A 14,205-nucleotide genomic window follows, 5' to 3' on the forward strand; every position below is an offset into this window, starting at 1 on the left:
CAGACCTGTGCTGAACACCCCATGACCTTTCAAGTTTTCAGGATATCCACACTGAATCTGTAGAAGATAGATTTGCATACACCGGAGACTCAATGTATGCAAATGTATCTCATGCATTATGGATATCCAGAAAACCTAAGTGACTGTAGAATGCCTAGGATAGGTAAGCCATGAGCTAGGGTAACAAAATAACTCCATATGAACTAGGGGGTCCTTTTACTAAGCTGCATAAAGCTCTACATGTGTGCAATGCACACCAAAATGGAGTTACCAGCTGGCTACCAAATGGCTCTTGCGGTAATTTCCTTTTTGGCGTGTATCCGATACACGTGGGCGAAAAATAATTTTTATTTTTGGACGCATATATCAGATACGTGCCAAGTGGCTTTTAGCACGCCTAGGTCATTACTGCCCAGTTACATGAGACTTTACCGCTAGGTCAATGGCTGGCAGTAAGGTTGCAGACCCAAAATGGATGCGCGGCAATTTAAATTTTGCCACACATCCATTTTCGGCAAATTTTTAAAAGGGCTTTTTTACAGGCGCACTGAAAAATGGATCGGCGCACCCAAAACCCACGCCTACACTACTGCAAGCCATTTTTCAGCGCACCTTAGTAAAAGGGCCCCTGAGCAAACCTGGAATTTTTCCATTTTATGCAGACAGACTTAGGTCTTATTTCCTGTTTGTTTTCTCTAAGAACAGGACCACATTTGTGTGCATGTATGGGGAAAGTCTATAAATGGCATCCAAATTTCTGCGTACAAAATTGCACACTATTCTGAAAAGCACATAGAACTAAATTACCTAATAAACCAAGTAATGCTAATAATTGGATAATGTTGCCAATTAACCCCAATATATTATTGGTGGTTATTGACATTTTTGATTTGCACATGCAACTTGCTAAACACTATTTTATAAAGATCTGTGTGCAAATCTTATACCGTGGACCTCAAAAGGGGCGTGGCCATGAGGGAGCATGGATGGGTTAGACGTGTTCAGTAAAGATGCGCACAGTATTAGTGACAGGGCTCCACACCTAAATTACACACCAAGATTTACACCAGGTTTCAGTCGGTGTAAATCCTCCTGCCCCAAGTTAGGTGTGAATCCCAGCACTACATACTTTTTTATAAATGGTGGTGTCCCTCCTGGAACGCCTATTATAGAATTCCATTCAGCGCCAGGTTTTTTTGGTGTTGAATTTTGAGAACCATTTACTGAAATTAGCCCTCAATAGGGAAAATCAAGAATCATTCTGTTTTCCCCTTACTCTACCCCAAAAAGAAGCTATATCAAAAATGCCCCTTCACATGATCATCTTCATTATAACTGGGCAAATAGTTTAGTGTTCAAAACAGCTATAACCAAATGCAGGCATTTTCCCTTAATCTATCTTTGCAAGCATTAGGCAAGTTATCTACAGGTCTGCTTTGATGTTTTTCTTTGTGTTTTCTTAGGTGTTAAACAACAATATTGTGAGCTCAATAGGGACAGAGAAGGTACCTGCATATAATATATGTAAACCATTTGGGTTGTACCCACAGAAAGGCGATATATCAAATCCTTGACCCTAGCACCGGGATTGGTAGCATGGAATTAGTAGCATGTTACTAATTGGGTTTATGCCAGGTACTTTTGACCTGGATTGGCTACTGTTGGAAGCAGGATATTGGGCCAGATAGATCATTGGTGTGACCCAGTATGGCTATTCTATGTTCTTATGTTCTTATAAGTAGGGAGTTCCTTTGTAATGGACAGTGATTAACAATGACAGAAGATATGTCAATAAAGTTTCCTCTGTTGTTTGCTGTCATTCGCAAATGAAAATGGGGAGGATTTTGCAAACAACAGTCCTCTGCCTCCCTGAAATCCAAGTCCTTCATTCTGGCCCTCCTCCCTGTGGCCACCACTTCCAACCTTCTCTCTCCCTGGGACACCCTCTCCCTATCCCCCCTAGGCCCCCTATGCCCACCTCATCCCTGGTGGTCCAGAGGGGATCCTTGGGGCAGGAGTATATGGGTATTGGTTGTTGGTTCAGGAACAAATTCTATTGAAGATATTTTGTTTTTGTTGTAAGATTTTAAATGGAGTGATGCTGGGATATATGGTTCAACTGGTAAATTTTAATGATTGTAATAGGACATTGCATTCTAGTGATGGCATTAGACTGGTGTTCCCTACTGCTACTACCTACCAGAATCATAGTTTGTTTAGTTTCAGTGCAGCAAAGGAAAGAACATCCGCTACTTGTCTGCTAGAAATAAATTCAATTATTTCAGGTTACATAATTAGTTAAAACACTACTACTACTTATCATTTCTATAGCGCTACCGGACGTACGCAGCGCTTCACACTTGAACATTGAGAGACAGTCCCTGCTCGATAGAGCTTGATTTGTTTATCTGATTTGTTAGGTTTATGGGGTATTAGGCATGAATAGGCAATGATATTGGAGTTCTGCTGTTTTATTATTTTATGTGTAGGAACAGGTTTTCTTTTTATTGTCTTTTTTGTTATTGACTTGGCATTTTATGTTTTGACTCATATTTGTTATACCGTTCTCCACTCTGAACTTGCTGGTATGGAATTAAAGGCTTCTTTTAGTAAGATGTGCTAATGGATTTAGCATGCACTAACGATTAGCATGCGCTAAATGCTAAGAAGTACATAGGAATAAAATTGCTGCCTGGCACTTAACGTATGCTAATTAGCACATCTTAGTCAATTTAACTCAAAATTGAGGAGTCCTTTTTACTAAGGTGCGCTAAAAAATGAGCTGCCCTAGTGTAGGTACGTATTTTGGATGCACGAAGATCCATTTTTCAGCGCGCCTCTAAAAAAGACCTTTTTTTATTTATTTTGCTGAAAATGGATGTGCGGCAAAATCAAAATTGGTGTGCGTCCATTTTGGGTCTGAGAACTTACCGTCACCTATTCACTTAGTGGTAAGGTCTCACGAGTTAACCGGGCAGAAACGGTCAACACGCATGCAACGCCGATTACTGCTTGGTTTTGGTCGCATGCCAGAAAATAAAATATATTTTCCGATAGACATAGAGGGGCATAATCAAAAAGGACACCCAAGTTTTGCTGAGGACGTCCGTGCAAAATGTCCTGGTGGAGGGGCGGGGAAACCAGTAATCGAAACAAGATGGACGTCCATCTTTCGTTTCTATAATATGGTCGGGGATGCACAAATCTTGAAATTTAGGTTGTCCTTAGAGCTGGTCGTCCCTAGACTTGGTTGTTTCTGATTTTCGGTGATAATGTAAACCAAGGACGCACATCTCAGAAACAACCAAATACAAGCCCTTTGGTCGTGGGACAAGCCAGCATTTGTAGTGCACTGTCCCCCTGACATGCCAGGACACCAGCCGGGCACCCTAGGGGGCACTGCAGTGGACTTCAGAATTTACTCCCAGGTACATAGCTCCCTTACCTTGTGTCCTGAGCGCCCCAACCCCCCCCCCCCCCCAAACCCACTCCCACAACTGTACACCACTACCATAGTCCTTACAGGTGAAGGGGGGCACCTAGATGTGGGTATAGTGGGTTTCTGGTGGGTTTTGGAGGGCTCACATTTACCACCACAAGTGTAACAGGTGGGGGGTGGGCCTGGGTCCGCCTGCCTGAAGTGCACTGCACCCACTAAAACTGCTCCATGGTCCTGCATACTGCTGCGATGGACCTGAGTATCACGTTTGAGGCTGGCACAAAATATTTTAAAAGGGTGGGAGGGAGTTAGTGACCACTGGGGGAGTAAGGGGAGGTCATCCCCGATTCTCTCCGGTGGTCATCTGGTCAGTTCGGACACCTTTTTGTGCCTTGGTCGTAAGAAAAACAGGACCAGGTAAAGTCGTCCAAGTGCTCATCAGGGACGCCCTTTTTTTCCATTATAGGTTGAGGACATCCATGTGTTAGGCATGCCCAAGTCCCACCTTCGCTATGCCTCCGACATGCCCCCGTGAACTTTGGTCGTCCCTGCGACGGAAAGCAGTTGGGGACATGCAAAATCGGCTTTTGATTATACCGATTTGGGCGACCCTGTGAAAAGGACGCCCATCTTCCAATTTGTGTTGAAAGATGAGCGTCCTTCTCTTTCGAAAATGAGCCTGATAGTGGATGCGCATAAAAAATGAAATTACTGCCCGGGGCCGCAGTAACTGGGAGGTAATTCAAAATTGGCGCACGATGGGCATGTGTAGGTGCTTATGTGGCTTAGTAAAAGAACCCCTGAATGAGATGACATTATATTAAATTAAATCACCCAAAACTCAGCCCCTAGCTTTTTATCTTTTTGACTTGCTGCCTGTACCTCGATATTTATACCTTGGCCCTCTTTGGTCTCATTTTTGCTCCCTCCTCCCTCACTTCTATATGAATGTGACACTTTGTGGAGTTATATACTTACTATATAATCAAATGCATAAGGTATAAATGTGTACTGCAAAATTATTAACATTACTAGATAAAAATTATAAAATAAAGGTTCAGTATTATTTAAAGAAAATATACCCTACTGTTACACCTATTATATTTAGCCACAAGATTGTAGTAATCACTCCCAGTGTTAATATAGCTACAAATAGTTTTTTTGTTAAAGGCAACAGTTTTGAATTTTGTTCTAGTATTCCTGAAGACTTCTAGTTACAGTAGGCAATTGGGCATGTTGGCAGTATGCCTAATCAATTCATATCACAAAGAAACACTTCACAGGGTGTTTTATACTTTCCACTATCAATAATCTGCAACCGCTGCTCCAGAGGTGATAGTAAAATAGAGGTCATTTTGGTTTCAATCCCAGCATTTCCAGTGCCCTGCTGTGACTAAATGTTTCAAAGTCCTAGGTTCATTGAGAGGAACTACATGTCTATGCACAGGAAATTGCTATCAAACAAACTGAATATTTGGAAAGAAATAAGGAGCCCTTTTACCAAGCTGCGGGGAAAAGGGCCCTGCGCTAGCGGTGAGGGCTGTTTTTCCTACACACCAGGGCCCTTTTTACCCCAGTGAGTAAAAAGCCCCCAGACACACATGGCCAGTCGGCAAGAGAATTCTTATCGCGTGGCCATGCACCCATTGAGGTGGCAATAAGGACTCCCGTGATAATTTGGCAGTAACCGCGAAGCACGTAGCAATGTCTTGTTACCACCAGGTTACCGCAGCGCAAGCCATTTGCAAGGGTTTTCTTTATCCCCTCGAAATGGAGTGCACTCGGAGCGGGACTACCGCTGGTGGCCGTATTGGGCCAGCACCGGCAATCCCGAAAGAGCAAGCAGTAAGCCTGCATTGGGCTTACCACCACTCTGTCAAAGGGCCTCTAAAAATCAATAACTACTACTGTTATGGGAGCAAATTCATATATGGGGGAATTCTATATATGGTGCTCAAAGTTGTGCACACATATTTAGGCTTGTGCCCAATGTGCATGTGCAGTTTAACTGATTAATGCGCAAGTTAGCCAATAACTGGGTGCTAATCAATTATTGGTGCTAATTGGCAAAAATTTGTATTTGTGCATGCATCTTGCTAGGTGCTATTCTTTAAAGACGCACGTGTAAATCTTTTAGAGTACAATTGAAAAGGAGGCATGGCTATGGGAGGGGCATGGGTAGGTCAGGAACATTCACTAAATTATAAAATTTGAGGGATCTGCGCCTAATTTACGTGCGAAATTTTACACCAGGTTTCAGTTGGTGTAAATCCTCGTGCCCATAGTGTGCACAACTTTAGGTGCCATTTATAGAATATGGGGGATAGTGACTTGAAACTTCTAGCACTACTTCAGCAAGTTAATTATAACACTATGTTGAGTCAAAGGGCTGGAGCAGAAGTATTTGCTCCAACAGCCAAATATTATGCAGAAACGGTCTTACATTATTCATGGAGATCAAGCTGGCTTCTTGAAAGTCAGTCTCAGCAGACAACATGAGGTTATTGAGCAATGTTATCTTGCAGCTAGGTCACTAGACAAGCCTGTGTTTGCCTTCTTCCTTGATGTAGAGAAGGCATTTGACAGGGTGAAATGGTGTTACCTCTTTAGAGAGCTGGAGTGGTTCAGCTTTGGGCCTTTATTTATTAATATGATCAAGGTGATCTATGCTGAAGCAGTAGCTAAGATAAGGATTAATAATCAGCTTTCAGAAGCATTTCCCTTATTTAGGGTTACCGGTCAGGGATGTCCATTATCACCTGCACTGTTAAATATAGCCCTAGAACCTTTTGGAATGAGAAATGAAAGGGGTAACTTTAGGGAATATGAAAGTATCTGCCTATGCTGATGACACTCTGTTATGAACTACATTCAAATCTATCCCTCAGATACTGAAAATCCTATCTGGGTTTTTTTTCTTCAAACATAGGGGTCCTTTTACCAAGCTGCGGTAAAAGGGGCCCTGTGGTGGCTTCGGGGGTATAGATTTGACGCTTGACGAGGCCCCTTTTACCTCAGCAGAAATTTTTTTTAAAGGAAATGGATGTGTGGTAAGTACAGACTTGCCACATGGCCATTTCCTGAGGGAGCCCTTATTATCTCCTATTTAGGAGCGGCGCTGCCCGATTACTACAGGGTAAGTCCATGCCAGTAAAAGAATATTTCCGAGTCAAGCTGGAAATGACGCGTAGTGGGGGTGGCACCACCACTGACTCCGGCAGTGCCAGATTGGCATGCACCACAAATACTTAGGCAAGTCAACTCTCTTCAAAGACTTCAATAACATTTCTAATGCTGTAGCTAGATCAGATTATTTTTAAGAAGAGTTCAAGTGTGAGAGAGAGTTTACTGGGTATGTGGAACCTGAACAATCAAAATGGAATTTAAAATTCATTTTTCATTTTCTATAGGTGTACAGCAATAAATTTTCTCAATATCAACTCTCAAGGAACATTGCCACTAACGTCACCTTTAAGCTAGCAAGGTTAAAGTGTTCTTTGAAGAAAGAGATTCCTGCAACTTACTCCTCACTGGCCTCCCACTCAGCCATCTATCCCCCCTTCAATCCGTTCAGAACTCTGCCGCACGTCTTATATTCCGCTAAAACCATTATTCTCATATCACCCCTCTCCTCAGGTCACTTCACTGGGTTCCGATCAGATACCGCATACAATTCAAGCTTCTTCTCCTTACTTACAAATGCACTCAGTCTGCTGCTCCTCACTACCTCTCTACCCTCATCTCCCCCTATGTTCCTGCCCGTAACCTCCGCTCACATGACAAATCCCTCCTCTCAGTACCCTTCTCCACCACTGCCAACTCCAGGCTCCGCTCATTTTGCCTTGCCTCACCCTATGCCTGGAACAATCTTCCTGAATCCCTACGCCAAGCCCCCTCCCTACCCATCTTCAAATCCTTGCTTAAAGCTCACCTCTTCAATGCTGCTTTCGGAACCTAACCTTTCGAACATATAGACTGCCCCAATCTGTCTGACCTATCAGATTGGCTCTACATTTGTCTTTTAGATTGTAAGCTCCTTGAGCATGGACTGTCCTTCCATGTTAAATTGTACAGCGCTGCGTAACCCTAGTAGCGCTTTAGAAATGTTAAGTAGTAGTAGTAGTAGTACTTTAATCATTCCATTGCAGGACAGCCACTACCTCCATGGGCAAAAGATTTTGGTGAAGCATTTTTTCAATGTCTTAATCAAAATGCCCATGTTTTATTTACATTTCTCCTGTTTTTCAATACAGATTGAGCTTTATATCACTTGCAATACAAACTGTTAGTTTGGGAGAGCACTTTTCAGGACCAGGCCACTGTATCAATGGTCAGGATACTAAACAGAAAATGTAAAATAATCCATCAACGTAACCCCTTTGAAATTAAACTGATTAGAAACTTTGGAACAGATAAGAAACAATAAAACAAAGATCTGAGTTTCTGAACTCATTATAAAGGCATGCAATTGTTTTCCTTATTTTCTGATTCCTCAGGTCTCCTCATTTCCCAGCTTACCCCCTTGTCCCTTAAAACTGTCTTGGGAACACTTTTTAGGGTTCAGTTATGTGTTCTAGTAAAGTCATCTTTTGATTTATCAGGACAATTCTATAAATTGGCACCTAACACGAATGCACCACGTATGTTTATGTTTATATTTACTGTAAATTTGATATACTGCCTTTCCAAAACCTATCAAGGAGGTTTACAATCAAAAGTAAAGGGGCCCTTTTACTAAGGGGTTGCAGAGCAGCAATGGGCTTGCCACACGGCAACCTGGAACTACTGCCGACCCAACACAGGTACCAGCGGTAGCTCCACCCCTAGCATGTACCATTTCCAGTGCTAGTGGAAATATTTTAAACATATTTCTGCAGGGAGTTACCTGGCGGTAATCAGGTAGCATCACGCACTGCCCAGTTACCACTGGGTTAACGCTGGAGCCCCTACTGCCATCTCAGTGGGTAGTGGCAAGTGCTCCCCCAAAATATGAAAGTGCAAAACCCTTACGAGAGAAGTTACACTGGCTCCCACTTAAGGAACGCATTACTTTTAAAGTATGCACATTAGTCCACAAAATTATTCACGGCGAAGCCCCAGCCTACATGTCTGAGTTAATTGACTTACCACCCAGAAACGCCAAAAGATCATCACGAACCTTCCTCAACCTACACTTCCCTAACTGCAAGGGCCTGAAATAAAAGGCGCTACACGCGTCAACCTTTTCCTACATGAGCACGCAGTACTGGAACACACTTCCGCGCAACCTGAAAACGATTTACGAACAAACCAACTTCCGCAAATTACTGAAAACACATCTTTTTGATAAAATCTACGGAAAGAACCAAAACGTATAAAATCCACACTCACTGCTCCGTTATACATCAACACATCCACTTATGAATTCTCAATCCTGAAATCTCACCACACTCATACCTTTAATCACAGAAAATGTATACCATAGATTATTCGTTTTTATATGCTATATGTTGTCCTCAGACCCTCTAGTTTCTCGTTGTTTTCCTTCCAATGTTTCAATGTTCTTTTCCATTGATATATTCCTTAACGATACTTTGATTTGTCTCGTATAACTCTTCACAATGTAATCCATAACCGAATTGTAACAAAATGTAATTTCCATCATTCATAATGTATTGTAAGCCACTTTGAGCCCGCAAAAAGGTGGGAAAATGTGGGATACAAATGCAATAAATAATAATAATAATAATAATAGGCAGGAGCAAATGGGCATCACTCCTGCTCTTTGTCCATTAGACCACTAGGGATCATACAGGTAGGACTGGGGGGGAGGGTCATAAAGGGGATGAGGCAAGAGGATCCGGGAAGGGGATAGGGTCCTATTGGGGGGATGCTTTCATGGTTGGAGGGGTCCAGGAGAAGGGTAGGATCCTGTGTGTGTGTGGGGGGGGGGTGGACAAGATCATTTCTTGTGAGGGGTCAGGATGGGGATGTCAGTACACTTTTGGGAGTCAAGAGGAGGTAAGATCGTGGGAAGGGGTCAAGAGGAAGGGGAGCACATAGACTAACATTGGCCAGAACCCAGAAATTATGCAGTTGCTAGTTGAGGAGTAGAAGAGTAGCCTAATGGTCAGTGCAGCAGGCTTTGAGCCTGGTGACCTGGGTTCAATTCCTATTGCAGTTCCTTGTGACCTTGGGCAAGTCACTTAAACCTCCATTTCCCCAGGTACAAAATCTTAGATTGTGACCCCTCTAGGGACAGAGAAAGTACCTGTATATAATGTGTAGAACACTGCATACATCTAGTAGCACTATAGAAATGATAATTAGTAGTAGTGATATCCAGTGCTGGCACCTGCATAGCTAACTGGGCAAAGTTAGGAGTACTAGTTATACAGTCCTACATGTTCGGTTAGTGATGTAGGCACCAGCACTTAATATTCTCAATCCCTGCATATCTCCTGACACCGCCTCTAGAGTGCTCTTCTACCCACTTTAGAAATGGACATGTAATGCTACAGATCATCAGCAATTGACCATCTGAGCACAACTTTAGTGGACAGGAGCCTCTCATGCTCATTTATATTGCTCTGAATATCTTGCCCTATATGCATAACTGTGCACCCTGCCCATCCCTACTCAGACTATCTCAGCGTGTTCACCCACCTGCAAACTACACACATCAAATTTAGGCACCACCCCCCTAAATCTATACACTAAGGTGTACAATTTTATGACTAATGTGCAAAACTATGTATGAAAGCATAGAATAGTGCCTAACTAAGAACATAAGAATAGCCCTACTGGGTCAGACCAATGGTCCATCTGGCCCAGTACCCTGCTTCAAACAGTGGCCAATCCAGGTCAAAAGTATCTGGCAGAAACCCAAAGAGCAGCAACAATAGCAAGATTCCATGCTACCAATCCCAGGGCAAGCAGTGGCTTCCCTATGTCTACCTCAATAGCAGACTATGGACTTTTCCTCCAGGAACTTGTCCACACTTTTTTTTTAACTTAGATACACTAACTGCTGTTATTATATCCTTCTAATTGGATTTAACTGCCAATAATGGCCCATAAGTGCAATTATTAGACACTAATTGCCACCAATTTGCAGAAGCACAATGAGGCTTCAGAGTTAGAGAATGTCAAAAGGTAAGTTTATTGATATTCTTGCTGATTTCTTACACTTTAAGTTCATGCTGACCTCCTTCCAATCTGCTCTTTTACGTGCCAAACAGGATTATTATATCCAACTGACCAACTCTCTTGGCTCTAATCCTCGACTTCTCTTCACCACATTGAACTCTCTCCTCAAGGTGCCCCCTCCCCCAACTCCCCCTTCACTATCTCCTCAGACCCTTGCTGAATTCTTTCACAACAAGGTTCAAAAGATAAACCTTGCTTTCTCTACCTCACCAGCTCTCCCTCCACTAGTCCATTCCCCTCTCTCTCCTTCCCCTCATTCCCTTTCCTCCTTTCCTGAAGTTACTATTGAGGAAACTACACTTCTCCTTTCTTCCTCAAAATGTACCACCTGTTCCTCTGATCCCATTCCCACCCACCTTCTTAATGCCATCTCTCCTACTCTTATTCCTTTTATCTGTCACATTCTCAACCTCTCACTTTCCACTGCGACTGTCCCTGCTGCCTTTAAACATGCTGTGGTCACACCTCTCCTTAAGAAGCCTTCACTTGACCCTACTTGTCCCTCTAATTACCGACCCATCTCCCTCCTTCCTTTTCTCTCCAAATTACTTGAGCGTGCTGTTCACCGCCGCTGCCTTGATTTTCTCTCCTCACATGCTATTCTTGACCCATTACAATCTGGTTTTCGCCCTCTCCACTCAACCGAAACTGCGCTTACTAAAGTCTCCAATGACCTATTACTGGCTAAATCCAGAGGTCAATATTCCATCCTCATTCTTCTTGATCTTTCCGCTGCTTTTGACACTGTCGATCACAGCATACTTCTCGATACCCTGTCCTCACTTGGATTCCAGGGCTCTGTCCTTTCCTGGTTCTCTTCCTACCTCTCCCTCCGCACCTTTAGTGTTCACTCTGGTGGATCCTCTTCTACTTCTATCCCTCTGCCTGTCGGCGTACCCCAGGGTTCTGTTCTTGGTCCCCTCCTCTTTTCTATCTACACTTCTTCCCTTGGTTCATTAATCTCATCCCATGGCTTTTCCTACCACCTCTATGCTGATGACTCCCAAATCTACCTTTCTACCCCTGATATCTCACCTTGCATCCAAACCAAAGTTTCAGCGTGCTTGTCTGACATTGCTGCCTGGATGTCTCAACGCCACCTGAAATTAAATATGACCAAAACCGAGCTTCTCATTTTCCCCCCCAAACCCACCTCCCCGCTCCCCCCATTTTCTATTTCTGTTGATGGCTCTCTCATTCTCCCTGTCTCCTCAGCTCGAAACCTTGGGGTCATCTTTGACTCTTCTCTCTCCTTCTCTGCTCATATCCAGCAGACCGCCAAGACCTGTCGTTTCTTTCTTTACAACATCCGTAAAATCCGCCCCTTTCTTTCCGAGCACTCTACCAAAACCCTCATCCACACCCTTGTCACCTCTCGTTTAGACTACTGCAATCTGCTTCTTGCTGGCCTCCCACTTAGTCACCTCTCCCCTCTCCAGTCAGTTCAAAACTCTGCTGCCCGTCTCATCTTCCGCCAGGGTCGCTTTACTCATACTACCCCTCTCCTCAAGACCCTTCACTGGCTCCCTATCCGTTTTCGCATCCTGTTCAAACTTCTTCTACTAACCTATAAATGTACTCACTCTGCTGCTCCCCAGTATCTCTCCACACTCGTCCTTCCCTACACCCCTTCCCGTGCACTCCGCTCCATGGATAAATCCTTCTTATCTGTTCCCTTCTCCACTACTGCCAACTCCAGACTTCGCGCCTTCTGTCTCGCTGCACCCTACGCCTGGAATAAACTTCCTGAGCCCCTACGTCTTGCCCCATCCTTGGCCACCTTTAAATCTAGACTGAAAACCCACCTCTTTGACATTGCTTTTGACTCGTAACCACTTGTAACCACTCGCCTCCACCTACCCCCTCCTCTCTTCCTTCCCGTTCACATTAATTGATTTGATTTGCTTACTTTATTTATTTTTTGTCTATTAGATTGTAAGCTCTTTGAGCAGGGACTGTCTTTCTTCTATGTTTGTACAGCGCTGCGTATGCCTTGTAGCGCTATAGAAATGCTAAATAGTAGTAGTAGTAGTAGTATATTCTATATTGTTGAATACTCAGCCCCGTACTCAGGACACACTTGCCAGTCAGGCTTTTTATGATATCCACAATTAAAATGCAGGAGGCAGTTTTTCATGCATTACCTCCATTGTATGCAAATTTATCTCATGCATATTCACTGAGGGTATCCTGAAAACTTGACTGGCTAGGTGTGTCCCAAGGACTGGGTTGAGAACCCCTGCTCAATACTGACATCCAAATTTCAGTTCAAACCTATATTGCTCTTTGGCTATCGAAGAAGCAGGATCAAGATCTTGATATTTTTTCTGTTATACGAGTGACCGCTGATGGAGGCTTTTGCTGAAACATGGCCCACGTTGGGTCCTTCAATAAACTCACCTTTTGATGTTCCCTTGACTCTGAAGACTCATTATGCTTCTTTGCTTGTGTTTACAGAATACTGTCAGTTACACATGCAACTGACAGTATTTTGAAGTGAGCATTTACAGCAGCCTTTGACATGGCATAAATGATTGTGCCTACAGTTAGACTCCACTTTTGGGGTGCCCCTCCATTCATTTGTAACAACAAAGGAAATGTCAAATGACATATTCCATGTTGTTACTTGTCGTCAAATGAAAACAAACAGAAAATAACAAAAATTGTTGTTGTTTTTCATTTGTTGTCTGTAGTATGCATTCATTAAGAATGTACATTCTTTGCAAAAAGTGCATACTGTAACCAGGTGCCTCTAGGTGCAGCCAAGGAAAAAACAATCTCCTTCAGCCACAGGTTCCTGGTACAGTCAAGAAAACAAATGTCTACCAGCAACTTCAATTTTAAGGCTTTTATTCCATGCAGGTTTCTAGTAGATCTGGTACATGGTTCCAACAGCAGCATTCACCTTTAATCATGTAAGCCACTTGAAAGTGTGTGGCAAATAGTCCCCTTTAAGCAGTGGGCTACCAGCACCTACCAGGATTCAAAACAGGCTCACAGTCAGCTTCAGTCTGGGCTCTTTATCCAGTGCACAATAAACAGAAGTTCAATTCCCAAGACAAACAGTTCAATCAGTTCATCATCCCAGTTAAATCACAAAGCAGCCTTTACTTTCAGGAGGTTTCAATATTTTAGGGACTTCCTCACACCCAAGGGATTTCAGCCTGCTTCAGTACTTTAGGGACCTCTCTTGCCCAAGGATTTTCAGCCTACAACTGCTTCTCTGCTCCTGAACTGAACTCCTCTGGGACTCCTTCCCACCTGCCTAATCAATCCCTGGCTTCTGCTCTCACAACCAATCATTCTCCTTCCATTAGCTTCCCCCACACCCATAGCAGCTGAGTTAAACATTAGACTAATGGTGAGCTCCTGCACACAGGGCTTCCTATCTCTCTTTCCTCCTAGTGGCAGCCACTCTACACATCCTGCTAGCTTACACCCATGTCTTCTCCTATTGCAGCTAGGAGTCCAGTCCAGGTTCCTCATCTCACCCCCTGGCTCCTTGCCTGCAATGCCTTCTGGGACTTGTATTTCAGACTGATACTGCCTTAACCCAAGTATCCTGGATGTGACTTTAT

This window comes from Microcaecilia unicolor, chromosome 8 (assembly GCF_901765095.1).
Source record: "Microcaecilia unicolor chromosome 8, aMicUni1.1, whole genome shotgun sequence".
NCBI classification, from domain to species: Eukaryota; Metazoa; Chordata; class Amphibia; order Gymnophiona; family Siphonopidae; genus Microcaecilia; species Microcaecilia unicolor.